The 27151-nt window shown below is 43.5% G+C and overlaps 1 protein-coding gene across 1 annotated transcript in view; it reads left to right on the top strand.

Annotated features, from left to right (window-relative positions):
• The window catches only part of LOC311190838 (transmembrane protein 263-like), a gene marked incomplete at its 3' end in the record, with an annotated part of 218596 nt that overhangs the window by 47799 nt on the left and 143646 nt on the right, over positions 1 to 27151 (top strand). The gene's annotated exons all lie outside the window — the stretch shown is intronic.

Genomic DNA, 27151 nt, shown 5'->3' on the forward strand with positions numbered 1-27151 from the left:
AAAGAACTTCCCCCAGTATCTAATCCAAACCTTCCCTCCTTTAGCTTCAATCTGTTCCCGTTGTCCTGCCTATTGCCTGCCCTTTTAAAAAGCTGATTCCCCTCCTGTTTCTCTGCTCCCTTCAGGAGCATATATGCTCCCTCACATTTGATGAGGAAGAACTTGGCAGCAGCTGGTGTTCAAGCCCGTGGTGCTAAGGTACAAGTCCAGCAGGCTGCAAAGAAGCACAGAGAAGATGAATATTGCAAGACCATACTAGTATTGGTTTCTAATGGTTTGGTTATTGTTTGGTTATGTTTCTATTCAGAGTAGCAATGTGAATATTACTGTCTCTGGTCAAGGAAAATGTTGAAATTGTGCAACTCCAGTCTCACATGGAGTGAAATTCTGGCTCGAGTATGAGATTTCACGCTGCGTGGTGGTAATTCACTGTGCATCTTCTAGTCACATCTTCCTAACTTCTGACTCTTAAAATGCTCCTGTAACTCTTTGATAGTTGGACCAGTTATCAGCTTGATGTTTTTCCCATATTGCTTCATTAGAAAGTCTTTTATTTCGGCAGGTAAACATGACACTTCAGGAATTTTAGTACGGGGTCAAATTTGACTTAAACAGAGCTGCACCAGGGATGTGGTGGTATGATTCAGATGAGTTCTGCTCAGTGTATTTTAATTTGGGAAAAGGAATCCTTAAATCTGGTTATATATTAATGAAGCATGACAAACATATTTTCCTTGCCACCTCACTCCATGACATTGCAGCTTTCTGTGACTCAGTATATGCTTTGTAAGGCAAGCAGTCTCCTGTTAGAGGAATATGTATCTTTCTCAGACAGATTTAATGCACATAGTAACCTCATGAAGTTATTTTCCAAGGCTGCTGCTTGATTCTGTAACTTTAATAGAAGAGGGTTAAAGGTAGAAAAGACCTAGAAGTCATGCTGTCCATCTCTCAGTTGCTGCTGGGGTCGTGAAGCATTAGACCCTTGTGGCATTCGTTAATGCTGCAGCATGAGATTGTCCAGACTGATTTGTTCATCCACCTATCATCATCTTGGCTTGGAAAATGGTGTCAGATATGATCCTCATTCTTGTGCTTTGTGCTGGCAGATTACTGTTGCTGGTTTCAGCTACCATTGCGTCAGGCAAAGAAAACAGACCTTGTCCTCCCCCCTCAAAGTCAATTACAGCTTTCGTCGTGGATATCAAATACATTCATGATACTTCATAGCATCAAAGAACGAAAATAGTCCGGAGATGTTTGTCATAGCCATGGGCTGCAATATCACACTGACTCATTCCTGTGCACAGGGAGGCATTAGGGAGGGAGAGTGAGGGGGGGATGAAGCAGCGTGCAGATGCCGCGCAAGGCCGTGTAATGCAGAGAAACAGATGAGTGGTTTCTGTGGGGCCAGGCCTCCTCCTCTTTTTTTTTTTTTTTTTTGGTAGGGAACCTTGAATTTGCAGATTTGTTCAAAATGATTTGATGTGCAGCGTTTCCTGTCACGCAGCGTGCTGTGTTCAGATACTGCAATGCCTCTGTTATGGCAGAGACGGTGGATTTGGGGAGCAGCGTGAATAGAGAAGTGGGGAAGCTGAGCTATTCATAATTCTCTTTCGGGATGGCTACCAGAGCACAGCCACTTGATTTTGGGGTTGGTGTTTATTCACTCAGTTTACCTCTTAAGGAGAACAAAAAATAAAAGTACCCTGGCACTCTGTATATTAACCTTTGCTGAAAACTCGCCTGGCGCTGCTGCTGTCGGTCGTCTTTCAGTCTGGGTCTTTATTGCTTTTTTGTTGTATCGTATCTGTAAATGTTTCCCGTGTTCCCTGAGATAGGGAGTATGGCTGTCTATTTTGGTTGACTTTCAGAGGATTTTTTGAGTGCTTCTTCAGGAAGAAAAGGTGAAACAAAAAGTGTGCCTAGCAGAGAGGTTTGTCTCCTCCCTGTCGAGACCATCCCTGTTTGTGGATACCCTGTACCAACAGGAATGGATCTGGGGAGAACTCAGCAATTCCTCCTTTGCCATGCCTCTTCCTGCTGTATAGAATTTGTTAGAATGAGCCAAGGCTGAATTACCATTTCAGAGATGCTGTGGTCTCTTAGATGGTGTTTCTGTTTTGTGCATAGGTTCCCCCCTCCCTCTTCTACCTTTCTCCTATTAATTAGCTAATGCTGTGTGGAAAATCTGATCTGCTTGCTGATTGTTGTTTTGATTATCAAGTTGTAGCACTAAAGCGCTGTTGTTATCCCATGAACGTACTTTTATGTCTTTAATAAATTCACTATGACTATTTTACACATTGATTGATGGAAAACGCTCAAGATGAGAGAGCAGGTTTCTTCACTGTGTTGTGCCAATGTTCTGGTCCTTGAGCCATAGATGTAAGGAGCACAATCATTTAAACGGTGGCTTTTCAGTGACAAAATGGGAGCGTGTTATGGTGGGTACCCCATTGTTGTGGAGTGGAATGAATGTGTTCATTTGAACCATAAAGCTTGATGATACACAGATGGATTTTTCTTTCCTCCTTGAAATAAGTGTGTGTTTCTATTCATGTAGTATATGGGTGTATTCCCAATATCAGAACGAAAATAGGAAAGTTCCTTACCCAAAGACAGGCTCTTTCGCTTTGGTTTCCTGTTGGCATACAAACTGATTATGCATTTGTGTTTTGAATGTATTTTACCACCAGGAGAAAATAAAGCCTTGGAAGACTTTCTTAAAATAGTATAGAACAGTAGAAGCTGAAAGAAATTTTGTATCTTAATTCTCTTGTTTGATTTCTTTAGCTCACAGTCTTAAACCAAGTCGTGGGTAGTCCAATACAGCAAGTTCAGCAAGTGACTTGACGCCCACTTCCAGTTCTTCAGACTACACGTTGTAGAAATTAGTTTCCTGATTAGTTGGGCTCTCAGGAAAATCTTACGTGCCTGCTCACAGTGGGAACGACTGCTCAATTGGGAATGACAGGGCAATAAAACTAGAGGGAAGTATGTAAGGTTGAGCTGGCAGAAGAACGAACTGTGTGCCTGTTGTGACAAACAGGGGTGTAGGGAATGTGTTGTTTTGACCCATTTGCTGGATGTTAAACCTGCGTAAGCCTGGCTACATTGTGCCTCGCTGATACTGTGTAATAGAGTTTGGGCCTCCATAGAATGGGGTGGGCTGGAAGGGACACCAAGGATCACAGAGTTCCAACCCCCCTGCCATGGGCAGGGCCACCAACCTCCAGGCCTGGATCTACACAAGGTTGCCCAGGGCCCCATCCAACCTGGCCTTGAACACCCCCAGAGATGGGGCATCCACCACCTCTCTGGGCAGCCTGTTCCAGCACCTCATCACTCTCTCTGTAAAGTGCTTCCCCCTAATTTCTCATCTAAACCTTCCCTCCTTTAGCTTTAGTCTGTATCCCCTTGTACTGCCATTGTCTGCCCTTCTAAAAAGCTGATTCCCCTCCTGTTTCTCTGCTCCCTTCAGGGACTGGCAGGCTGCAATGAGGTCCCCCCGCAGCCTTCTCTTGTTTAGGCTGAACAAGCCCAGCTCCCTCAGCCTCTCTTTGTAATCTTCTTCCCCGTCTTCATGTTTGTTGTGTGTTTCAGTGTGAGCACAAGCAGAACAGCGGCAGCCAATCTGGCATAAATGTGTTAAATTCTCATAAAGCATTGTGTTGTTTATAAGGATTAGTGCACTGTTCTGTAGCTGTACTATTCTATTACCTCTCTTCTTCCTGAAACCCTACATGATGATAGCTATGTTTTTATCTTCTAAGTAAGACTGGTAACTTGTTATTTCTCCTATGGAGGATGAACTTCTCTAAGTGAGAGAAACTTGTAAAATCGTTTCCTCAGATAAAATTCTTGTGATTCCTCTTTGTGTCAAATAACTTCTTTTCAAAGACAGGCTGCCTAAGTAAGGGCATGTCCTTCAAAGTCCATCTTTCATCTCCTTTTCAAACCAGAATTAATTTCTGGCATGTCAGTCACCTCCATGGATTGTGTCGTTGTCACTACAGGATTGTATTGGGTTATTAACTTACTAATCTTTCTAAAATAACATTTGGACATACGTCCAGAATTAATATAGCTATGGAAACCTGTAGTAGGTAATGAGTTATATATAAGCAGAGAAGCTGTCTATAGAACAACAAGGTCTCTCATAACATAAGCAAAGTGAAGACAAGAACAAGACCGTTGACTGTATCTTATGTAGTTGTCTAATTTCCTTTCCTTTGGCATCCTCTCTGAACTTACCAGGCTGTGTGGAGATCTTAAGACTGATACATAGGAAATGTTCACAGTATAAAGATGGACCTGTGTCAGTGACAGGGTACCCTGTAGATTGTCTTATCGGCCACAGCAGATTGGGAAGTGTTGCTTTTGCATTTGCATATTAATTGTTTTCAATAAACTCTCAATTTATGTACTCTTAAATGTGGAGTTCAATTCATTCACTTTCCTGGTAATGAACTTCTTGGGGGGAATTCTGGAAATGCTCTGTGTGGAGTAAAGCTGATGCCTGAGATGGAAAGACCCTGAGGTGTTGTAGCAGAGCTACAAAGCTGTGGTTGTCACAGCCCTTTGTGTCCCACCTTCATACTCTAAAGCCCACAAACCGAAGGAGGAAGAGCCTTTAGAAGGAGAAAGATGCAGCCATTTCTGCATGTGCTTTGGTAAAGAATTGCTACAAGTCTTCACTGAGTATTGATTCCTGTGACTTTTGAGATGGGAAATGCAATTAATCCTACTTCAGGGGTGAGGAGACTGAATAAAAAAGCAGCTTATTGAGTTGTCCAAAACTCACATGATGAGAGTGATGAAGGCTGGGAATCCCTAATATGCTACCCCCCTACTCTGACACCTTTCTCTCTGGCCACAGCAGCATTTATAACCTTAAAGTTGTGACGCAATCTGACACGGTGCAGGCACATGCCTTCTGCTCTTGCATGAAGTATGTCTCTGCTCAGCTCCTGGGGTGAGAGACAGAGCCCGTTTCTGTTGGTGGCCTTGTCTGCTCCCCAGCGTACTGTCATGCTGGCTGCACAGTCGTTCCGGTACCTGTGGGAGTCCGGTTGGGTGCTCGAGCTGCTTGGCACTGCTCCGCCTTCTGCCCAGAGCAGCCTTTTTGTAGCAGTGGCAGTTCCAAGCAGAAAGCTTGGGGAGGTGGGGTAAGTCAGCACTTTGAGAGGAGCATGGTGGGCTTCTGGTGGGATTCGTATTCTCGGGCTTATCATTGCTGTTCATAACTGCACTTTCCCCACTGTTGTTCAGAATAAACAGGAGCTGATTTACTGATGAAAACAGGTTTTGGTTTGGGGATTGTTCTCTTGGAATGGGCTCTTTAAAGTTTGTGGGGTTTTTTTCCTGCAAAGAGACAGGAGTGACTCTTCTGTCTAATGAAAGAGAACTTTTTATGAAGTGGCAAATTAATGCAGGGCATTTAAAGCTCTCAAGTGACTCTGGCTCTGGTGAAAGTACTTCTTCTGTTAGGACATTACTGTGGGCGTTGTACTTTTTCTCTAAACTTCAGTAATGATCCTTGCAAGCTGAGCTGCTCTTGCAATGTGTTGCTTTTGTGAGAAAGCTGAGCCTTGTATAGTTATAGGTACATCTTGAATGTAACTTACCGTGTCGTCTCTTTACAGTCTTCGTGGAAGACTTTGTCTGAAGATGGTAGTATCAACCAGCAGGAATGCTATATAGTACTTTCAGCTCTGCCTTTCCATTATAGATCTCCCCTGTGAGTGGCTTATCCTCTAGCTCAGATGTTTGAAGTGCTTTCAGGCTGAAACTAAATGTATGAGTTCTCTGCCTAGAAGCAATCCCCACCCTAATATTCCCTTAAAAGCAGGTTAGCTGCAGAGAGTGTAATGTAATCCTCTCTCTGCCTTCAGCACTTTCCTGCTGAAAGTGTTTAAACACTTTCCAAACATTAAATTAATACTTGCAGCACTTCTGTCAAATCAGTAGCTTGATGCTAAGGAAGAGTAGATCAATTTTATATGTATGAAAACAGAAGCAAAGGTCAGAGAGGTGTATCGAAGGTTGTGACTGCAGAGCTAAGAATGCAAGGGTCTAGTGTCACAGGTTCCAGCCTGTTTTAAGAATGAGAATCCCTAAAACATCTGATGAGTTGTTTATTTTTTGTGTTTTGTCCATCTGAGATCCTCTTATTGTTGCCTGAGATCTGTGTACTGGTAGTAAGTCTCATGTTTTTTAATGTACTTGCATGGCTCTTGACTAACCAAGCCTGCCTCTTGATTAGGGTTTCTAAAAGTACCCTTAATAAAATAATAAATCATGTCAAGATTCCGTAACAAGTGATCTAATTGTGTAGCACTGTAAGTAGGAACTGCAGTGCTTTAGAGCTTCCCAGCATCTGCTTTCAGAAACTTCTTTAAATGGGTTGCGTACAGGGGTGTATACTTCATTCTGGCAAAATAAACATTACTGTGCATACATGCTAAGAAACATCGCACCTTGAGGAAGGGCTCTTTTGTTTAAACTTGACAGAATTATGCCAGTTTCAGGGAAACAAAAGCCTTGGCTGTCAATGCTCCTCTAGTTGTAGGGTGCAGCAAGATTGCTGGAATATGTTTAGTAGTAGCTTAACTAAAGAAAGAAACTCACAGCCTGCATAAATTGGCTGGGTAAGGTTTTTTTTGCTTTACTTTCTGCCCTTTTCCCCTTTCTCTGTTTTCTTCTGTTCTGTTCTGGCAGATAGAAGATTGGAAAAATAATGCTTTTTGATTTGATCTTTGTGTGTCGTGTGAGTTGTCGCTGTCTCTTCAGTCTGTGTGCCCTCATGACACTTCTTTGCCTCAGTTGATTTCCTCAGGCTGTTGTTCTTACTCACTTGCCTCTGGACAGCAGTTGGCCTCTTCCTTGTTTGAGTGCTCTTCCAGAAATGTCTTCCTCTAACTAATTGGCCATTGTATGTCTGTCTAGATATTGCCTAGTCTAATGACCTAGTAAAAGATTAGCAACTATGAGGTCATCTGTTTGGCATGGATATTTGGAGAGCTGTGGGGAGCTTGGGTATAGAGAAACCCTGGCAGATGCTTGAGGCAATCGCCTTGCTTGTCTAACCTGAAAACTGTCATCTGGGAGAAGGAGATACATTACATTACAGCACAAAACAAATAATTTTCCAAAGTGTTTAAGTGAAGGAAATGGTGAATTTAGACTTCTGCAGAGTCTTTGACTCAGCCTCTTGTGTCTAACTCTTTGCTCTGCAGCAACACAAATAATGTGTTTCTATACCATCATCACTTTAAGACCAAATGGCAGCATTTATATATTTGTGTTTAATAATATAGAATTGAGTGCAGGTCTTTAGCTCCCCGCAGAGACAGCAGTTGAAACCTGTGAAGTCTACACAAATGAATCAAGAGTTTGAAGATTGACTTACTTTATGAATTCCAATAGGTCTCTGTTTGCTATTGCATGCTAATAGGAAGATGAAGGAGGAAAACGATAAAGACACAGCGTGTGTGAAAATAGAGATTCCATTAACCTGAGATCCTGTGGCTTCTGATGCTTGAGCATCACTCAGGATGCGTCTACTCTCGAGACCTAGTTACTTCAGGGCACAACTTTATGTACATTGACTAAGGGATCCAAGGGTGGTTTTCCAGGTCTCTGTAGGGCTGGATGATTGCAATGGCCTGTGTAATTGTATAATGGCCTCCTACATCTCATGCTTGTTGCTATGACTTAAACAGGGAGTTTAGCAAAAGGTGAAGGAGATCTGAAGTAAATAGGTTAAAGGAGATAGTATAATCAGGGATGGTACTACTGGGGAGAGTGCAGAGAGGGACAAAGGAAACAAGTTGTCCAACAATAACTGTTTCAAATTCAAAATGCACAGGGGAAAGTAACCTGTAGGATTTTGACTTCATGTGCTGCATTTTAATTTTTCTTCCTCCATGAACAAGAGGATTGAGATCAGCCCTGAGGAGAAGGACTTGGGAGTGTTGATTGATGTAAAGCTCAGCATGAGCCGGCAGTGTGCGCTCACAGCCCAGGAAGCCAACTGTATCCTAGGCTGCATTGAAACCAGCATGATAGGCTCCTCTGCTCTGGTGAGACCCCACCTTGAGTACTGTATCCAGCTCTGGCATCCCCAGTGCAAACAAGTCCAGAGGAGGCCACGAAGATGATCAGAGGGCTGGAGCACCTCTCCTATGAAGACAGGCTGAAATGGTTGGGCTTGTTCAGCCTGGAGAAGAGAATGCTCTAGGGAGACCTTATAGTGGCCTTCTGGTACTTGAAGGGCCCTATAGGAAATCTGGAGAGGGGCTGTTAGGGACTACAGCGATAGGATGAGGGGTGCTGGGTTTAAACTTAAAGAGAGCAAGTTTAGATTAGATGTTAGGAAGAAATTCTTTACTTATGAGAGTGTTGGGCTTTGGCACAGACTGCCCAGAGAAGCTGTGGCTGCCCCATCCCTAGAATTGTTCAAGGCCAGGTTGGGTGGGGCTTTGGGCAGCCTGGGCTGGTGGAGGGTGTCCCTGCACATGGCAGGAGGGGCGGAATTAGATGATCTTTGAGGTCCCTTCCAATGCAAATCAGTCTATGGTTCTATGAATGTATGATTCATTCTATGAACAAGCAAATTAGGGACAACTTTCAAAGGGAAGTTAACCATCTCAACTTCTCCCCTGATCGGCAGCTCTGTTTCTCTTGTAGAATTACCTGCATTCATGTGACAGTCTGATCATTGTTGCTGCTAGCTGTAGAAACTCACATTAAAACTATGTACTAGGTGCAGCATCCCTCTTCACACCTGTTTCCAGAATTGCTTACCCACAGGCAAAGGCATTACACAGCTGGCACCACAGACCATTCCTCTGGCTTGCCCATGAAGTACTGGAGAGCTTCAGGTGATTCTTGTGTCAGGTGGAACACAGGCTGCAATCAAACCTACAGCATTTGTTATGTTGCAGTGTTTTAGGCATTAAGCTGAACACAAAAAAGCTCCTTTTTTTTTTTTTTTTCTCTTTCTTTTCTTTTACTTTTGTAAAGATAAATGCTGTTCCTCCAAGTCAAGAGCATGTGATTTTGATGGGTTTGCCTTGTTGGGTCTCTTGGAGTCTCTGGCACATATAGAAAGATTCAGCGATGAGCACGAATAAATTTTAATTTGCATCCCTTTTAAAAATTCCCTTGACATGGAACCTCCTGTGAGCTGAACCAGAGCAGATCAGCTTCCTGTGCCTCAGCTCTGTGCGGGTGCAAGGCTGCAGCCACCTGAGAAGGATCCATTAAAAACTCTTTATATAGTTCTGTTAGATGACCTCATGTGCATGCGAATACCTACAGCAACACTTCCTGCACTTGTCTTGAAGAGTAGAGGGCTGTGGCAATATCTAGCACAATAGGTGGCACTGGCTTTTGTACTGCACCTAGGCATAAATACCTGCTTTACTGCATTGTTAGAAATCAACAACAGGCTGTGATTTGTTCCTTGCTTACATATTATTCTTGTTCCCCTTACTGATGCTAATGAGAATCACAAGGTTGGAAAAGACCTTTAAGATCATCAAGTCCAACCGTTCCTGTCCTACACTAAACCATATCCCTGAGAAAACTCATCTACCTGTCTGTTAACCACATCCAGGATCGGTGACTCAAACCCCTCCCTGGGCAGCCTGTTCTAGTGCCCAATAACCCTTTCAGTGAAGAACTTTCTCCTAACACCTAATCTGAACCTGCCCTGGCACAGCTTTGTGCCATTTCCCCTTGTCCTATCTCCTGTCACTTGGCTGAAGAGACCATCTCCCACCTCTCTACAACCTCCTTTCAGGTAGTTGTAGGCAGTGATAAGGTCTCCCCTCAGCCTCCTCTTCTCCAGGCTAAACACCCCCAGCTCCCTCAGCCGCTCCTCATGGGATTTGCCCTCCAGCCCCTTCCCCAGCCTGGTTGCCCTTCTCTGACTTGCTCGAGGACCTTGATGTCCTTCTTATGGTGAGGAGCCTTTAGCAAACATGCGGGATTCTGCTTCTGTTGTTGCATCCCTGTGAAGTGCATCTCCTTTGCTTATGCACAGTCCACATACGAACGTTGGATTTGTGATTTTTTTCTTTTTTTTTTCTGGAGTAGCTGGACTGAAAGACATCATGCTACCATTTTAAAGAGATACTGTACTTTTGAGAGAGCTGTAAGGGGAAGAAAAACACACTATAATCAGACAGTTGATGATATTCATTCTGACTTTTATGCAAAGAATTGCTCATTAATTTTTCAAATTAGCCCCAAAAATAGGTAGCCGCCAATTATGATACCGATGGTTCACCAGTCAGATTAAAGTTACTGTTCTTGGCAGCCAAACCACAAAAAGGCATAGTATCTCCACAGTCAGATACAAACAATCTTTCACACAAGAGGTCCTCCAAGCTCCTCCCATAGGAAAAATATGAGATGCAAAGCTAAACCGTATTTCTAAAACTTGCAGCTTGTCAGTAACTAGGAAATCACTGAACCCTGAGAAGACAGCCAAGTACACACTGAATTTTTGCAGCCACAAGATGCTCCCATGTGCTGTGCTGTTCTCTGGGGACTTGTCATGACAGCGTGGTCTCTGGATGCCAAAATACAGGGTTATCATCCCTGCCAAGGAGAGCCCATGTGTTCTGAGCACCTGCGATGCAGGTAGAATCTGAGAAAGATGGGAAAACAAAGGTGCTTTCTTGGCATTAGTTTTGTCCGACTCCTCAAGCTGTGCCCATCTCTAATTTACATGTGTGCTACACAGGCACCTGTCGCCTAAATGCTACCAATGTATGCCTGTCCTCGTGTTTTGGTGTTTGGCAAGGAAGACATTTTTAAAATACAACTTTATTGTTTTAAGTAACCAATTTGTGTACTCTTCTTTGGTCTACCTTATTTCCCTTTACTCCATACATTTGGTGGAAGGAAAGGAGAAGGTTTTCTCAAGGGAGACGATAAAACAGGAGCCTGATGTAGCGGTTCTGGACTGTTTCCTAGAAGATTATTCATGTCCAAGTCTTGACAAGATAGGGATGTTGTACAGGTGCAGATTGATTACCTACAGCTACGTATTATAAACAGTCTGCAGCATTTTTAACCAGTGACCATAGAAGTGGTTTGATTTAGTAACTTCATGGAATGCTGGTTTCATAATGATACCACTTTTTAACTAAATGGTATCACTAAGGGTTAACCTGTGATGATCTTGATGATCAAACCAGAAGTAGACTTAATATTGTCTTCCTTTGCTCAAGGGACACAATCTACACTTGTGAGGCTTCAGTCTGTTGTTACAGAAGTTCCTGAGGGCTTTTTTTCCCATCTTGTTTTCTAGGGTGCACCTTTCCACTCTTCCGTGAGTCTCTATTGCCTTGGGTGTCTTGATTGGTTGTATGTATACTCAGATGCTGAACTCCTTCAAGTTATGTTTTACCTGAAAACCAACCTTACTAACAGTGGTAGTACGTTTCTATCAAAATTAAGTGATTAAATAACCTGATTTAAAAGAGAAGCAGTGTTTCTGGGAAGGGAGAACAAATCTTTTTTTTACCTTTTCCAAGATTCTGACTGTATGCAAGGGTCCGACGACAACCTGATCTTTGGTCACGTGATGCCATCTCTGTAATGAGTATCAATATAAAGCAAGAATGTGATTATGTTGTCACTCTACAGGTAGAATATAAAGAGAGTTTTAAGAGATTCTGTACCACTTGCAGAGCTCCTACTGCTCACCAGTGGTGGTGAAGCCTTGAAGTGTTCATTAAAATGACTTGAAGTGTTGTTTAAGCAGAGAGTCTCTCACACAGTCAGCTAAGTTGGCTGCTGTTTTCAATTCACTGTATCAATCAGGACTTCAAGTCTCTACATTTTAATTTCTTTTGCGTCAGAATCAACTTTGTCGGCTCGTTTGTGCACCTTGGTTGCATAAATTGCCTCCTTAGCTGTCAAAAGTAGGTAATGGACTGCTTTGTAAAGAGCCCGTGCTCTGAGGACTCTCAAAAGCTTTTTTAAAGTCCAAACCTATGAAAAAAAGGTTTTAGCTTTCTCTTCTGAAGTTTAAATATCACAGCTTAGGCACTGTCTGGTGTTTTTAACCGCCAGTGTGAAGGTTCGGCCAGAGAACCTGCTCATTGTGAAATGCTGACAAGCCCCATCAAGCACTGAGTGTGTAGATGAATTTGGCAGGCTTATAGGACTCTGACACACAAGGAGAGTACCAGTGAGTGTCCAGAGCTCAGAGTAATCTTTTTTTTTTTAAACTTGAAAAGGTGAAAATCTAGGCTTTCACCTTCCAGATTAACCATCTCTCTGCCTTAGGGAGGCAAGAGGAAAGAGAATGGTGCTGGCCTGCCATAACCATGAACTTTTGGCAGTTCTCATGTTCGATACGCTTTAACTCATCTGTAATATTCCCATTGTAAAATCATAAAAGTGGCCAATGACTTAGGATTTTTACAACCTGAAACATGGGAGCAGCCTTCAGAAGAAGCCTGGCTGCTTCCAGCTCATCTTAAAAATGCATACAGATACGTTTTCTTCCTCTGTGTTCAGCCTGTGTCGTCATGCAGAAATCAGGTACCTTGCTGGTATTGGGCATGGCCATGTCACCTAACCTGCATAAAATAATGAGAGGGCCTCTTGGGGATAGTTTAAATTGATGGTCCTTGGAGTAAGTATCTTGTCTTATAGTTAGACATCTCTTAACTCCTTGTCTGAAAGAGCAGTTAGAACATGTCAGCGGTTCTGATCCTTGGGACTGTGAAGAGATTAGTCATAATTTTTTTTCTCAAGCTTCAGGTCTGGCCCTTTCTGATGAATACAATCCCTGGATTAGGTGCTAAAACTTAAAACACTCTTTTGTTTGCATATGCTTCTTCTCTCTTTCTTCCACCACTGGTGGATTTATACAGCAATCAAAATTCTATTGTTTTCCTTTTCCTTGGTAATGATTGTGCCAAACACTGAGTATATTTTGTGATTTCAAGCTTCTGTTTTCTTATTAGAAAATACCCTGGCTCTGTCACTTTTGCATCGCAGCCTTTTAAAGGCAAGCTGTCTCGATAACTCTGGGGACAGCCAGTTCTGTCTGTTTTCCCTAAAGATGAGACTGCAGTGAGCTTGGCAGTTGTTGGAATTTGAATTTCTAATGACTGTCGAAGGAAAAGGGCCTCTGTGTTTATGATAGTCATGATACTTCTCAAATACTTCTGGTGTCTATATCCAAGTTTAAAGGGTAACAGTTGTGGATAGTGACATGCTGATAGTAGATGGTAATTTGAAATTTGTGGGAAAATTCCCATGTCTCAATATTTTAATAGTAATAATAATCTTTAAAAAGTTGAAATATGTTCTAGTGTGAGACCAGGTAGATTGGTGTTTGGTGGAATCCAGTAGTGACACAGTCTTTATTGTCTGATGTTTAATCCTACAGAAGAGCTGCTGGAGTAGCTTATTGCATCAAACTCTTATTTCAGCTTGTTTGAGGCAGAAAGTGATCTGGCTATATGGAAAAAAATAGCCAACCCTGCGGGATCTGGTGCATCTTAAATAAAACAGCAACAGATTTCAGTGCTGCCAGGTCAGTGCAGCTGGCTAGGAGTTTAGTGGCAGCAAGAATACTGTGGGTCTGGGAAGTTCACACCTATGAAATCTCTTTGCAGTTATCCTGAAACTGTGTTCTTCTAGTAACAGCAGAAATGCAAAACCCAAGCTATTTAGGTTCAGTTTATGCGTGCTTCCACCCCCACTCTCAAATCTTCCCTTTCTCAAAGGCATTTTCTTAGTAATGTGTTGGAAGTGCAGCATCCAATATGAGATGCCTTTTTTTTTTTGCGCAACTGAAATGAGATTGGTGATTCTAGCCGAGATCTTAATTGCTTTTGGTTCACAACATCCTCTGTGTTGCTAGGTAGTACATAGCTCAGCACTACATCAGTCTGCTGAAATGAGTCTCAGAAGAGGAATAACAGGATTGGGGAGCTTGCATATTAGGTGTGATGTACAATGTCAAAGAAAACGGTGGTGGAGTAGACTAGAATTGGCCTTCAACAGCTTTTTCTAGTCCAAGAATAAGAGAAGCTGGCACAGGGATAAATTAAACCCATGGGGTCAGGACTGCAGTGACTGTCTGGGCTTCAGGTCAGAGCTGAGGTATGTCATCAGAGCTCTGTCTGAAGGTTTTAACAGCATCTGCTTGACTTGTAGCATGTGAACTTGCTTTCATGAGTGATAAAATATGCTTGTATAAAAATATCCGTCGTATACTATGTGTGAAGGCTTTCTATAGATTACTCAAGAAGAAGGAAGAAGGATATAGACTCCTCTGGCTGTATTTGTTTGGAAATGGCAAGCCAGCTTTGTCAGCTCTGACGATTTCCTTGAAAGGGCAGGCTCTAAAGACACAGCAAAGAGCAAAGCACTGAGAAGAGAAAGTTATAAAAAGGGCACATACTAGATAAATAAATTGCTGACAGCCCCATTGTACTCCTAATAATCCGTCTCCCAAGAAGAAAAACTTGGGAGTGTACAGCCTTGAATTTGTTTTACATCTATCATGTTTTGCAGCCCTGGCGCTGTCTCCGATTCAGGTTTTTCATACTCTTCATCTCTCAGGTAAATGAAATACTATTGAAACAGCTGTGTGGTGCCTCTGAGGGTATTGCTTCTATGTGAAAGACAGCAGTTTTCCGTCGGACAGAAATTAGATAGGCTCCTCTGGGGAGAAATATTTGTAAATCTAAATGCCAGGCAGTTGAGTGCAGCACCCACATTCTCATGTGCTTCTCAGTGTTGATCTCTGCTATTATTGCTGAAAAGATGTGTCCTGACACAAGGTAGGCAAGTGAGAATGGAATATCTGCTAAGGGTAAGAGACGAAAAGCTGTACTTCAGATGTTGCTAATTGAGAGTATTGCACGCGTGTGACCCGCGGCTGTTGAGAACACTGTCTGTTGGATCACACTCACTCACTTAATGCAGTAATTTTACCAAAGGAAGGTAGGCAAGGCTTTTTGACACTTCATCCTTGTGAATGCAGTGCTGCTTTTGCTCCCAGTTTTAACCTCTGGCTATTTAAATATTAATTTTATAAATATTTTTCTATTAAAATCACTCTTTGTAGAGTGGGGAGGTTTGTTTGCATAGAACCTGTGCTACCACCTCAGCCTCTCGTTTCCCTTTTCCCATTCTTTCCTTTTCCTACAGTGCTTGGGGGTGGTGGGGAATAAAATCATGGATTTAGGTCTCCCAGCCACTATTTTGATGTTTTAAGATGGGTATTATTATATCCCACTGATATTTGTCACAAATACTGCATGTACATAGTCTGCATTAAAAGAGTGATGCCCTCATGTTATGCCCTTTACTGATATGAAGTGATGCCCTCATGTTCTAAAAACGCTTTAGTTCATACAACCTTTAGCCACTTCCTCTGTTCATCTTTGTTAGCTGCCTGCCAGAGAAGGACCTGGGGGTGCTGGTTGACTGCCCACTGAACATGAGCTGACAGTGTGCCCAGGTGGCCAAGCTGGCTTGTATCAGAAACTGCATGGCCAGCAGTTTGAGGGAGATGATTGTGCCCCTGAACATTGGCGAGGCTGCATATTGAGTAATGTGATCAGTTTTGAGCCCCTCACTATAAGAAGGACATTGAGGTCCTCGAGTGAATCCAGAGAAGGGCAACCAGGCTGGTGAAGGGGCTGGAGGGCAAATCCTATGAGGAGCAGCTGAGGGACCTAGGGGTGTTTAGCCTGGAGAAGAGAGGCTTATCATCACCTGCAGTTACCTGACAGGAGAGTGTAGAGAGGTGGGAGATGGTCTCTTCAGCCAAGTGACAGGAGATAGGACAAGGGGAAATGGCACAAAGCTGCACCAGGGCAGGTTCAGATTAGATATTAGCAGAAAGTTCTTCACTGAAAGGGTTATTTGGCACTGGAACAGGCTGCCCAGGGAGGGGTTTGAGTCACTGACCCTGGATGTATTTAAAAGACGGGTAGATGAGGTGCTCAGGGATTTTGTTTAGTAGAGGATGGGTACAGTTGGACTTGATGATGTCAGAGGTCTTTTCCACCCTAGTGATTCTGTTTCCCACAGAAATCTGCCTTAGTGCATTTGCCTTTCCTCATTCTTTCTGGGACTGTGCTTTAAGTCCTGCATGTAGTGCAGATCTTATTGTAAGGTTAGAAATGATTTCTTCTCCTGGGGGTTCTGTAGTATTGCTGGGATACCGTTGTCTGACAAGTATGAGTATGGTTGCGCTGCAGCAGTGAACGAAGGATTTTCACCCCGACAAGAAACTGAAGAACAGAATCTTTACTTCGGTTGTGCTTTGGGTTCAGTGTTACAGCTTGTAGCTGGGCTGCTCTTTTGTCTTGGCAGGGAGGTGAGGTAGGAGCAAAGCTCTTCCTGCTCATGCTTCAGAGCTTGACCTAACCCAGTGCTACAGCTGTAAAGAGCTTTGCTCCAGGTAGCTGAGGCAAGCAGAGTAGGAAGCTGTGATCTTCTTTCCTGCTGAGACGTGCAAAGTGGATTTTTTCAAAAGCTTCTAAACAAAACCACGGTGTTTTGGATTTCTTAGAGTAGGAAATTCAGGGTTCACAAGCATTATGTGGTTGTCATGTTTCCCCCCCCACCCCGCTCACTGATAATCTTTACAAGTTGATGCGTGGTGGTTCACCTCTGCTTGTATCTTGATGTCAAGACTCTTGTCTTTACAGCCCTTGATAATTAATTGGTAACAGATGAAATGTTTCTGCATGAACCATTCTCACCTTCATTTTCTAAATCCACCTGCCATCCAAACCCTTTTAGTTCTAGGAGACCGCAACATAAACAACTGAATAACTAAATGGCAGAAGTTTTAAACATCTCCTCTGCTGAGGAGATGTGAACTTATTTTTAGCTGCTCATGTGGCTGTCTGAGCCTATAGAAAACAGGTGTAACTCTGGGAGGACATATGCCACCTTTTATCAAATCTCAGACTGGTTTGGGTTGGAAGGGACCTTAAAGGCCATCTAGTTCCAACTCCCCTGCCAAGGCTGTTCTTCATAAAATGGATGTTCTGTGGCAGAGGTTAAAGGTGTCCCTTCCAACCTAAGATATTCTATGAGGTCATGATAAACCCCTTGTGTAGGGTTTCCTTTCCTGTTTCTGTTGATGGTATAATGTGTAATGAGGTAGTTCCTATGTAGTCCAGGGTTGTTCCCGGTTTTGTTCCATTTCTACAAGGAAAAAAAATCTCTGCAAGAATTTTCTATAAACTTATATTTTTGGTGGCACATAATAAGTAGCAGTGGTAGTGTGGAAATCTGAAATGTTTTGTTTAATTGTCTTCAACTTTGGATAGGGCGCTGGGCAACCTTGTCTAGATCGTGCCTGGAGACTGGTGGCCCTGCCGGGGGCAGGGGGGTTGGAAATCTGTGATCCTTGGGGCGTCTTCCAACCCAGGCCATTCTGTGATTCAGCTTCAATTAATTTTTCATCCATCTTTAAAATGGACGTGTCCATCTTAAAACTGTTGGGAGGAGTTAGATTTTATATTCTGGTGTGATGGAGTATCTTTTCTGAAAAACAACATTGGTATTCCATACTACATCTGCAAACAGACATCACCCTTTTTTCCCAATGTTTAACCCCTTCTGTGTCACTAGTTTCCTCTGGTCATCCTTTCATTAATTCAAACACTTGAGGTCATAAAAAATCAAATGGCAACTCAAGTAATGCAGGCAGGCAGGTAATTCCAACCTCAAATATTTCTGAGATATAACATTTTAGAGAGGCAGAGGGGCAAGGATAAAGGAAGCTTGTGCAACATAGTGCTTTGTCCATGAGTAAATGAGAGCTGCATAAACAAATGGGACCTGGACAGTCCTCACTTCCCATTCAGCAGGAGCCAGAGAAGAACATCAAGTCAGCTGGGAGTTACGTTTTTCTCTTCATGGCGTGATGCATACGGCCGAGTCCTAAACACACAGAGCCAACCTTGCATGCTTTTAACAAGAGAATTAGCTTATAAACCTGCAGCTGTTGTGGGCTGAAGCACAGGATGTGTGGAGTGTCCTTGCCAGGCTTTAGATTTCTAGCTGGGATTTTGTTTGAACTGGGATGTCAAGGTCTTCTGGAAAAACAGCCAGATTGGCAAGAAAAGACATGAAAAGTATTGAGTTGGGCCAGTCCTGTCCGTGCTGCTGAATGCTACCAGTGAGAGAGCTTCGGGACAGCTGGTCCTGACCAGTGCATAACATTGTGAAAAGCATTAAGGAACCCTTTTGCTTTAACTAACCAGTGTTCTGAAGGTGCCTTGTCTCCACCAGCACAACACTATGCTAGCTGAAGCCAGCTTTTTACAGGGCTGACTTCAGCAGTGCTTGCAGCCCCTGGATATCCTTTGTGAGATGTACTGTTGCCAGCTTAAGGCTAAGGTGGATCTCTGAGAAGCTGTTTTTTCTTCTTTTCAATTCTCTTACGCTTCATTAGAGCTCTAAGCTCCTTATGCATAGCATATATAAGCATCTCTAGAAGTAAGGCAGTGCCACCAGGGAACAGACTCTAGCTACAGACAAGCACTGCTGTAGTTCCTGTTTTGATCCAGAAATATAACAGAATTAATGGTAGATGAGAACTTCCAGAGTAATACCCAGACTCTTGGATTGGGGGGAGTTGGTGGATGAGAAGGAACGGGGGTGAGTATGAATGGGAGGGTGTGGAGGATGTGAAAGGCTCTTGGTGGTAGGGTAAAAAAAACACCCTATCCTAGTCATATCTATTAACTGAATGGACAAAGCTCATAATTGGATTGAGTGCTGTTTACAATTGATGAGATACTGTGTGATTTGCCTGTGTTTCTTGGGGAATATGTGAAACCCAAGTTTCTCATGCTCCTGAGAGTGACTTATCCTTTGAACCATCCTTTCCCACGTCTGGTTACCAATTACTAGAGACACCCAGCATTAGTCATTCATCTGTTAGCAGTGCCACCTGCAGCAAAGCTGAACTTTGGTCTCAAAGTAGTTTGTTTGCTACCTAATGTTTCCATAGCTCTTGTCCAGGTTGCATCTCTCCTGAAGACGACCAGGGAACATGTAGAGCCACCCAGCCTGCAAATTAGCTAAAATGACCTCTTACTGCTCCAGGGATGCTTCTTTTGTATCCGTGCTGGAGTAGTTCCCTCAACCTCCTTACTTCAGCTCTGCTTAGGTATTACAGACTAATACCAGATGTAAGAGGTAGTATTGAATGACTGGTCATCTGCTCTCTTGTGAGTTCTTTTGGTGTGTGAGATTGGCCCTGCTGAGCATTTATAAAGGTTTAGCTATTTCTGAATATTTATCCAGGAGTAGGTGTTTGCACTACTGCCTTAGAGAGTATGCCATGTTCTCATCCTCCTAACTCTGGAAGCTTTTCATTGTAGTGAGACTGTGTTCTCTCCAGAGTTATGTTCTTGCTAACATCTTGACTAGTGTATCTTACTGCCTCTTCAAAGACACTTTGAAGGTATTGGCAGACTATTATCTTGGCATCTAATATCTTTTACCTTCAAAACTGTAAATACTTTTCTGTCTTCATGTGCCTGTTTCTGTGGTTTTTATGTTATTCATGGCTCCCTCTTTCCATTTTGCTTCCTTTTATCTGAAGGCTTACAACTTTGGGGAAGGGATTGTTTAGACTACTGCATACTGAGCCCGCAGATGCATTAATGGAACAATTCAGGGAGCCTGCATGCCTGCAGCAGTGATTCCTCTCTCTCAGCCCTCCAGGGGTCTCAGGGCTATCATTTAGACCTTGAGTAGATTGATGAAATCTAGACACAGTTTGGTATTGGGGGGGGTTGATGTGTATGTGTTATGCTTTTAAGTTTTTATGCTAAACAAGCGTTGCCAAGCAAGTAGCTGGTACTGACCCCTTGTTCCTTTTCATTGTGCAAACCATGGATGCTGTAGAGACAGTGGATTCGGTTCTTGAGCGTGAGCACAGGATCAAAAGGTCCGTGTCTCCAATGGGGTGGTTCTGATTTGAGCACCACAGTAATGTTTGGTGACTTGCTCTCAAAACCCCTCTCTGTCCTTAGGTAAGTTATATCCGAGTATATTCTTTATCTCTGTTGTTCCACCTTTCAATTTAAAAAACCAAAGCAAACAAAAACCCCACCACCAACCCTCCCCTTCCCCCAACTACCCTAGCTGCTTGATCCCCGGAAGACATTGCATGTTAGTAAGTTACAACAAACATGGAAAGTGCTTTATGTTCTTAATTGTACCTTCACAGCATCCTTTTCCTGACAAAGGATTGCCCTGGACCATGTCAGTTGGTCAGGTTTCTTGGAAGCTTTTGGAAAGAAACACTGGTTGGTGCAGCTTCTGCCCTAGAAAGGTGTTTGCATGCATTCCTTGCTCAGGTGCTGGTTTTTGTAGAGTAACCAGGGCTTTCTCCTGAGTTACTCATCTCAGCCAGACTTTGCCATTCCTGTGGAAGGATGGAGATGTCTTCTAGCTACCTGCAGAAAGTCAGGGTCCTGGGGAGTTCCTAAGTCAGCTGTACAAACAGCATAGTTCAGTTCCCTGAGGAAGAGAGTAAGACAGGAAGTGCTTCTGTAAAGTGGTGCTGGAAGAAGAGGAGAGAGGAAGAATGATCTGGAAGTCTTCCTCAGAGGTGTGCAGTGCAGCATGCTGACCCATGGCCTGTTAAAGCTAGGCCATGTCTATTGTGTAAGTCATAAAAAGCTGTTTGGAAACACCACTTTTAAGTGAAAGCTGGGAAGAGAAGTGAATAGGAAATTAAATGTCATTTCTGTAGCTATTCCTTAACGTAATTCTCCAGTGCTTCCTGTAAAATTGTTCCAATTTCAGTCATTGTTGTGGATATTCTGTTCCCACTTGGACAACGCAGGGAAATGGTCAGCTGCCATCTGCTAAGAGAAGTACCATCCGTCCCTGCAGTGTACGCAGATGCGGCTGGGAGATCCCACCAAACAGCCAGATACTGCCTGCCTGAACTTGAAACAGACTTGGCGAGTGCCCTGGGACCGTTGCTTTCCGGGAGTCATGCCCATCACCAAGCTGATTGCATCCATGTGTTTCGAGGCTGTACAGCCTTTAAAAGAAATCTGAAGGATTGCTTTTGAATATCTCTTAATAGAGGAGGATGTGATTTGAAAGGCACTTCTAAAACTATCTAGGTAAAAATAAGTGAAATATGCTGGATAATGAAAAGCCTTTGAACTCCAGCGATGCATCGAGAGTGGTAATGTTCACTGCTTGTTTTTATCTTATTAAATGTATAGTAGCACTTAAATTGCTTTGCTTTAACACCTCCACATAGCACATGCTGTAAAAAAAGGAGACTTGACTTCACAGTAACTGTTAGCAAGGGACTCTCAAGTTGCACAGCATTATCACTGTTATTGTATATTCTTACAAGTATATGGATGGGAGGGACCGCTGGGTCATTGAGTGCTCCTCCATCACAGCAGCAACTGCGTTAAGCTTAGAAGGATTCACAGAGTATGAACTCCACATATTATGGGAGGTAGCGTGCTGCTTAGCAGTATGTAGTATGAATTGATAACCTGTAATAAAAGATCAGATGTTGCAACAGTAATGTGCCCTAAAGCACAGCAGGAGGGTTCGAGGTATTGCTAGAGTCGTAGGCATAGGCACTTGCATGGTATTTATTAGGTAAAATTTGTAGATTAACCTAGGAATTAAGCTTTATGCCTCATTATAGAGGGTGGCAAAAATCAAAGCAGGAAAAATCCTAATGTTCTGACTGGTGGCACAGCATAGAGCTTCCTTCTGCTCCAAATTTTCGTGAATGGTTTAACATCAGACGTGAGCAGGTCACATCCCTTTGGCAGCCGTCCATGTAATTGCGCTAAGAAGAGCAACGCATCCCACCCAACTTTCTACCCAACTGTGGCTGTTCTCTAGGGCTTTGAAACAGGGAAGCATGGAAAGGGAGGAGGAAAGTTTCTGGTTTAAATCCTCCAAATGACTCATGAAGATCTGAATCTGGGATTTGTAGAAAATAAACAGTGGAAATGAATTGATCCTGTCCTGTGTAAAGCCCTCTTCAGAGAGCCACTCACTCTAACAGTGTTTCTTCATCACAGCCTTTTGGGATGTCTTCAAACACCACAAGTGTTTCTTGCTCCCTCTCCACCTCCTAAATATGGGAAACCCGTTCTAGAGCTTCATTTTAGACCCTTCACTCATTTGGACTTCTAGGCTGAAATAGGGTGCAACCATTTTATAACTGTTTGGTCCTCAGCTGAAGTGTCCTTCAACTGAAATAGTTTGTAGTTCTTCCTGTTGGCTTCTGCCATATGTTTAAGTTTCCTATATTTGAAAAGATTAGTCACAATTTCTTGTCATTTCTCGTTTTTAGAGACTCCATTAATCTTGTAACCTTTCTTTGCAGATTTTCCAGTTTAAGCTCTTCTTCTGTGAATGTAAATGACGAGCCTCAGATGAGGCTTTACGGGTGCCTGGAACACCATTCAGAAATGAGAGGCTGCGACATGTGAGGCGTTTGAGAGCTGGGAAACAAGTGTCCGACAGTTCCCCTGATCCACTTGCCTGAGCTCTGTCCGTGCAGGAGGCCAATCTATAAGGACAACCTTCCTTTGTGCCTCGGAGCCTCGTCTGCCTTCTGTGCCGCTACTCTGCGCGTGCGCTCATAGCTGTGCCCTCCTGCCCCTCAGGAGAAAATAGTGTAGGCCAGAACATTAACGCGAATTTTCTCTTACATCAGTTTGGCTTTCAAAAATGAGAGAAAAGCTTTGGAAAAACGAAAGAAAAGCTTTCTGGGCTCCTCACCATAAGGAGGACATTGAAGTCCTTGAGCATGTCCAGAGAAGGGTAAACAGGTTGGAGAAGGGGCTGGAGAGCAAACCTTGTGAGGAGCGGCTGAGGGAGCTGGGGGTGTTTAGCCTGGAGAAGAGGAGGCTGAGGGGAGACCTTATCACCACCTACAATTACGTGACAGGACGGTGTAGAGAGGTGGAAGATGGTCTCTTCAGCCAGATGACAGGAGATAGGACAAGGGGAAATGGCACAAAGCTGAGCCAGGGCAGGTTCAAGTTAGATGTTAGGAGGAAGTTCTTCACTGAAAAAGTTGTCAGAGACTGGAACAGGCTGGCCAGGGAGGGGCTTGAGTCACCGACCCTGGATGTGGTTAAAAGACAGGTGGATGAGGTGCTCAGGGGTATGGTTTAGGAGAGGACAGGAATGGTGGGACTTGATGATGTCAGAGGTCTTTTCCCACCTTGTGATTCTGTGAAAAGTGTTTGGCAGTGGTCGTTCCTTGACCCCAGGCTTGACAGGATCCGCAAAGTTAGACTGGAGTCATCGATCTTCCTCTCTGCTCCCACTGTTCTGAGCTCTTACAGCTGCCTAGTCTCTACCTTTCTCTGCAGCCGTTTGAGTAAGCTTTCTGAACTGATGTGCTCATATCTCTTTTGCATCTTCTGTACTGTATATCCGTTCTGAGAACAGACTGGTGTCTTCCCTTCCCGTCTCATTGCTTGAGCAATCAGCATGCAGCCTCTGATGAGGAGAGAATGAGCGTTTGGAGTGGGAGGCTTGTGGTGACAGCAAATCAAGTCCTCTCACACACTGGAGTAAACGCGGAGTAGTTTTTGCTTGGGCTCTGCATAGGTGCTGCCAGGGTCAAAACACTGTTCATTTGCAAATCTGTCCTGAAGCACACACAGATGCCTACTGAGTAACCAAATCATATGGAGATGAAATGGAAACAAATCTGCTTCATAGTTCCTCAAACTTAGAGTTAGCAGATGTGTTTGTTTCTTCCTCATGCTGCAAAATGCTGTACGTCAGTGCTCGGGACAGAGTTACAGGTGTTTCCTGCCTTGTGAAGTTGGTCTTTGTTTTCTCCTTGCTTTTGGACCTTTTCTGTATTGGTATTTTTCACTTGCTGGATGAGAAAGTGCCAAGAAAAGAGACTTTCTTTATCTTTGCCTTGGAAATGTGATAGATAGGGGCTCTTGAGCCTATCTACCAGCTGCACCATTGCTAAATGATGATACATTATCACTTCCCTTTCTTTGCTTTCTCATTCTGCTGCCGGAAGGGTAGGGAGGTTAGGAGGAAACAAAGGGCCAGGCTGCTTTCAGAGGTAGGAAACACATTGATGAGGGAAAGGTGCCTGGCCATGGTTAGGTGTGAGGGTCTGGAGCAGCAGTGAAGCAGTGGGAGTGTAAACACTGAAGGAGTGCTGGGAGGAAGGTGAGGATGTGCTTGTAGCTTATCTCTGGAGGCACAGTCGAGCTTGCAAATGGTGTTGAAGTGGTCATGTGGCAGAAACCAGTTTAACCTTGGCACATACTGAAGCATTTCTTAAAGCCTTCAGTTTTCACATGAGCGTGCATTTACTGCCTAGAAAACACCCTGTGTCAGTCTCTTCTGCCTGACTTACACGTCAGGTCTCTGCCTCAGTCTCTTCTGAGGCAGAGACCTGACGTGTAAGTACCCTGCTCTTCTCCCTGTGGCGGGGCAGAGGCATTTGCCATGATTTCCATAAAGCTGTGGTGCCCGTGACCTTCTTGCTGGTACCCCCTCCATGTGCAATGGGGTTTCTTGGCATCAGGTACTGCTGGAAGCTGGGCAGGCGTGCTGCCTTACGCCTGCTCCCCCAGCTCCAGTTCTCGGGCACCACTGAAACAAAACCTCGCTAATACACGTGCTCTTTCCAGGCCAGGGAATTCAAATGAAACCCAGTGGGAAAACCAAAGTGTGTCAGAGAACTCAATAACAAGTGATAGACTATAAATTTATATAAATTACATTTATATAAGTTACTTTATATATATAAATAAAGAAAAAAAGAAATTGAAGGCGTTATCTTCATGTGCAGCTGGAGGAAGGGAAATCTGAAAGAACCAGGGCGTTTGGAGGAGCGGCAGTTCTAATGGACCTTTTTTTGTCTGCTGGAAACTAGACTTAAGAATTCTTTGCTGTAACTTTTCTGAGCAAAAGCAGCAGTTGATTGACTGTATTTCTAATTAGGTGTGGTAACACACGTGTGCTGTGGGTGCACGGCTCTGAAAGTCTCTCCTTAAATGAAGTCCATAGCAGAAAGGCTTTTCTTAGTGTCGTTAATAAAAGACAACAAAAAACCCCACCCCCCAAACAAGAAAGTGCCGTTACCATCATTCATTTGGGGACAATTCAATTCTTAATTTAGCAATGTTACTAAATTCTAATCTAATCTTCTGGTGTGGCATCTGAGCATCTTTTAAGTGTTGGGTCGCTTCAGCGATGATTTAGGAAAGCCCTGAGGACTGGAGGCTTCAGACAGGACTTGTGAAGCTGGGCTACCTTGGGCGTATGCTTATGTAACACATGACTTTGGCTGCTTTCCTGAGCAAGAGACTTTTCCAACACAGGCTTTCCAAACATGTATGTCTTCAGAGCACTCGTTATTCCTCAGAGAAGCAGCAAAGGCATCAAAACACTTACTGTCATCGAATAAGGTTTTAAATTGTCTACTGAACTTTTGGGAAACCATTTTTACTCAACACTGGGAGAAAAATAAGACGACTTATTTTAATTTTGGAGGGATTTATAGTTTTAATAATGCAGCATTCCCCGATAATACCATCATCCTATTTTGTTCCCTCCAAAAATGATTTGGAAATTAAAACATAAATCTCTCTAATTTTTTAAATAAATCTGATAATGCTAAATTGAACATCAGTAGTTTTCACAGGAGCTGTGGTCTAGACCATTGAAGTAGACATAAAGACTTTTTTGGAGTGGTTTTTCAGTATCCAGAAGTCTTCATTCAAGAGATGAAAAAGTTAAAGCTTGTCAAGCTGTAGAATTCCTGTCTGCATTTTAAGAAGTGGACTAAGAATTGGAGAACGTTCTGCAGGTAAAATTTTAGATGTTTCAAGATTTTTACATTAAAATTATGCTGAGGAGCTCAAGCCTTGAGCTCCTGGCACTGCCGTAGCTCTCAGGCTGTTGGCTGAGATGTTCCTTGCCCAGCTTACGGTAAGGAGTGGCTGATGAGATGGGGGTGATCTCACAAGATGCCAGGTGAGGTTCTGATCTGAACCTGTCTGACCCGCCAGCCTGGAAGTTTGCTTGTGTGGTTTGGTAATGTTTTGCTTGTGATGAATTGACCATCCTAAACTCAAGTCCTTCATCTGTGCATTTCATGTATATTGTGTGTTAACAGAGGGGCAAGGGATCTGCTGGTAATGGAGTCAGAGTAGCTTTCAGGGATTCCTTGGGTGTATAAGTACCTGATGTCTGCTTAACCACTGGAGTCAGTCTTCCAGAAATTGAGTATGTTATTGAGAAAACCCTAACAGTTTGTTTTCTAATCTCTGCTTTGACAAAGAAGGCCAATGGCATCTTGGCTTGTATCAGAAACAGCATGGCCAGCAGGTCCAGGGTGGTGATTGTGCCCCTGTACTTGGCATTGGTGAGGCTGCACTTTGGGTGCTGTGTCCAGTTCTGGGCCCCTCACTGCAAGAAAGGCATCATGGTCCTAGAGTGTGTACAGAGAAGGGCAACCAGGCTGGTGAAGGGGCTGGATAGCAAACCTTACAAGGAGTGGCTGAGGGAGCTGGGGGTGTTTAGCCTGGAGAAGAGGAGGCTGAGGGGAGACTGTATCACTGAAAGGAGGGTGTAGAGAGGTGGGAGGTGGTCTCTTCAGCCAAGTGACAGGTGAGAGGATGAGGGGGAAAGGCCTCAGGCTGTGCCAGGGCAACTTCAGATTGGACATTAGGAAAAAGTTCTTCACCAAAAAGAGTTATTGAGCACTGGAACAGACTGCCCAGGCAGGGGGTTGAGTCACCAACCCTGGATGTGTTTAAAAGACGGGCAGATGATGTGCTCAGGGATATGGTTTAGCAGAGGACAGGAATGGTTGGACTCGATGATCAAAAAGGTCTTTGCCAACCTTGTGATTCTGTGGCATGCAGCTAAAGTAGAAAGGTATAATTCCTCTCCTCCCTCCTAACCCTGCCCTCTAACAGAAAGGGCAATATGTGTTTGTGATCTCTATTGTTTGTATCTAAATTCAGCTGACATGCTCTGTGGGCTTGTTGTAAAACTGTAATGCATCATGAGTTCTGAAATGAGAACAGCAGTATAACGTGGGGTACAGACCTAAATGCAAAGGGATTTTTCT

The sequence above is a fragment of the Gallinula chloropus genome, assembly GCF_964237585.1.
Source record: "Gallinula chloropus genome assembly, chromosome: 4".
Lineage (NCBI taxonomy): Eukaryota > Metazoa > Chordata > Aves > Gruiformes > Rallidae > Gallinula > Gallinula chloropus.